This window comes from Aegilops tauschii, chromosome 5 (assembly GCF_002575655.3).
Source record: "Aegilops tauschii subsp. strangulata cultivar AL8/78 chromosome 5, Aet v6.0, whole genome shotgun sequence".
NCBI lineage: Eukaryota > Viridiplantae > Streptophyta > Magnoliopsida > Poales > Poaceae > Aegilops > Aegilops tauschii.
Genome location: NC_053039.3, coordinates 375923900 through 375927393, shown reverse-complemented (window position 1 = coordinate 375927393; position 3494 = coordinate 375923900).

The following is a 3494-nucleotide window of genomic DNA, read 5'->3' as shown; positions in this document are numbered from 1 at the left end:
GTCTTCCTTTCCGTTTCAAAGTCCTTCTTCAGCTTCTCTTGAGCAGCAATGCTGGACACAAATTTGGCGTTGGCTTTCCGGGTTTCAGTTTCTTGCGTCCTCAGGCGGGTCTTCAGATCAGAGATGTCAGCCTCAAGCTTTTTACAAGCAGCCTGCATAATTTCCGGGTTATAGTATGAACAGTTACTATGCAAATTTAAAGTCCCAAGCGCTTTCCAAGCAAAGACACTTGGCACTTGGGGGCTAATGCATGTTGAAAGTCTCTATCTACAGATTACCGGTTCATGGAAGTAAGCCGGAAGTTAAGTCTACAACATATTCTGTCATAAGTAGTAGACTTGGGGGCTAGAGTATGGTAAAGAGGATTATGCAGTAAGCAGTGGAGTGGTACCTCAGACTTCTGCTATATCTGTTTCACCATGTCGACCTCCAAGTCCCGGCTGTTGTGCACTTGATTGACATAGCCGGAGATGATCTCTCCAATGCTCAGGTTGGTGTAGTCGGTGACGTCCAGCTTGGCCCGGTGGCGCGCTAGCAACTCCTCCTTCGCAGAGCACTTAGCCAGTGCAGTGGGTCTCCCCGGCTCGACAAACTCCGTCTGGGTGATTACCACGTCCGGGTCATCGGCCGATTGAGCCGGGCTGGAGATATCCGGGTTGGTGGAAGTCTCCATGGCCGGCTCATCAGCTGGAATGGTGGCGTCAGGAGCAGAAGCAGCTGGCGGCTCTTGAACTGAAACCTCCGGTTCAGGCAAGACCGTCTCTTCGACCGGCTTATTCTTCTTTGCTCTTTTACTGAGCTTTGCTTGAGCACTGAAAGGACAAGAGATTAGTACAAAAGTATGAGTAAAGATAAAGCACAGCAAGAGATGGTCATCATTACCCGGGTACGGTCTTGAAAGCCGGCAGATTTGACTGCATCGAGTCACGAGAGGAAGGAGACGTTTCCTGATAATTTGAATCAGAAGAATTGAGAGGTTCACGTATAACACCCACCAGAGGATGAAAAGGATATAAGTTGGAAATAACCTCGGTCCGGCGCTTCCTTGATGCTTCAGGTAAGCCGGAGGAGAGGTCAGCATCTTTGTTGGTCCGGGTGTGCCGCCGGCTCTCATGAATCTTTTGCTTCAAAATAAATTGAGGATCTTGATAAGCTAAAGGATGTGAAAATCTTACTTTCCGGGTTACCCTTCGGACTTTCAGCCTTGGCAAGGGCTCCGAGTCGGAGGAAAGTGTCATTACCTCTTCAACCACCGGGTTACTTGCTCCGGTGTCATCCTGTTGATGAACAGTATTGATAAAGGTGGACAGAAATAAACAAGAAATGCAACAAGAGCTCACAGGTTCAGGGGTTACCTCTGACTCGGAGCTGTCACTCGGTTGAAGCAGCTCTAAGGCAGTGGGCCTGCTTCCCTTCTTGCGGGGGGCGGCTCTCTTAGCGGCTTTCTTAGCCTTTCTGGCCTTCTTGGCCGCCTCATGGTCATATTTGACCTTCCAGAATTTGTCATCAGCCTGAAAAATACAATGACGGTTTCTTAAGGTTCAGATGAAAGTTATCTACAAAGAAAATAAGATGTTCAGATCAGCGGCTTACCGCTGGGGCCGGGTTGGTCTTGCAGAAGGGGCTTAAGCCGGTCCTCCCGCAGTCTGCCAAGCTCTCGTTCAAGAGAGCCTTGGTTATGTCCTCAGCAACGTCTTCAGGAAGATCATTGCGGCTGTGTCTCAGGGGGTCATCTTTCCGGCCCGTGTACTCACACATTAAGCCGGGCCGGCGGCTTAAGGGGATCACCTGCCACGAGATCCAGACTCGGACCAGATCAATGCCATTAAGGCCATTTCCCAGGAGAGCCTTGATTTTGTTGATGGTGGGGATCAGAGGTTGGCGCTCCGCCTGAGTTAACTTGTCTGACAGAGGGTGAGTTGGTTCCAGACGCGAAGGACGAAAGCCGGGCAGCGGGCTCTCGTCAGCCGGCGACGTGTCTTGGCAGTAGAACCACGTCGGGTTCCAGTCCTTTGGGTGGCTTGGCAGCTCGGCGTAAGGAAAAAGGCAGTCTCTCCGTCGCTGAATGGAGATTCCACCAAGTTCTAAGCTCAGCCCGTTGGCGCACTCGTTCTGGCGGTTCAAATAGAACAGCTCTCTAAAGAGCAGAAGGCTGGGCTCCTCTCCAAGGTAGACCTCACAGAACACTTGGAAGTTGCATATGTTCGACACCGAATTGGGTCCTATATCTTGTGGCCGCAGGTCAAAGAAATTCAGTACATCAATACCACCTCAACTGGACGTAGGCTTTTACCTTCACCGTAAGGGGCCGAACCAGTATAAACCCTCGCGTTCCTTGTCCCGTTTAACCCCTTCAAGCTTCCTAGCGGCGATGGCTCCACGACTAAGTCCTAGCTTGAGGACATCTGCCGTGACTATTCCACGACACAACCCGTAGAGGAGTGCTTTGTACTCAGCTTCGTTATTGGAGGAATCAAAGTGAATCTAGAGGACATAACTGAGTTTATCGCCTCTTGGGGACACCAGGACCACTTCGGCACCAGAGCCATTCAACATCTTAGATCCATCAAAGAACATAGTCCAGTGTTTCGAGTGAACCTGAGTCGGTTGTTGCTGTTCAATCCACTCGGCCAAGAAATCTGTGAGCGCTTGAGATTTGATTGCCTTCTTCGCTTCAAACTTGATATCCAGAGGGAGAAGTTCAATTGCCCACTTAGCCACTCGACCAGTTGCATCTCGATTGTTCAAAATTTTAGACAAAGGAGCGTCGCTGACAACTGAAATCGAGTGGTCTTGGAAGTAATGTGCAACTTTCTTCGCAGTCAAATAAATTCCATAAACAAGCTTCTGGTAATGCGGATACATCTGCTTGGATGGAGTCAAGACTTCAGAGATGTAGTACACTTGGCGTTGAACTTTATAGGCCTTGCCTTCTTCTTCTCGCTCCACTGTTAGCACTGTGCTAACAACTTGACCAGTGGCTGCAATGTATAAGAGTAGAGGCTCTTTGCTGTTCGGAGCAGCAATCACCGGCTGGGTGGAAAGCAGGGCTTTGAGCTCTACAAACGTTGCTTCAGCTTTGGGAGTCCACTCGAACATATCAAATTTGTTCATCAGTCGGTAAAGAGGCAGTGCCTTTTCACCGAGACGAGAAATGAATCGACTCAATGCAGCAAGACAACCTGTGAGCTTCTGAATGTCATGCACACGCACAAGGCGTTTCATTCGGAGAATTGCATCAATTTTCTCAGAATTAGCATCTATCCCTCGTTCGGAAATGAGAAAACCGAGTAACTTTCCTCCGGGTACTCCGAATGTGCACTTGGACGGGTTCAACTTGATGTCATATCTTCTTAGATTGGCAAAGGTTTCAGCGAGGTCAGTCAGCAGGTCGGAACTCTTGCATGACTTAACCACGATATCATCCATATACGCCTCCACATTCAGACTGATCTGAGTGCGCAGGCACTTCTGAATCATATGCATGAATGTGG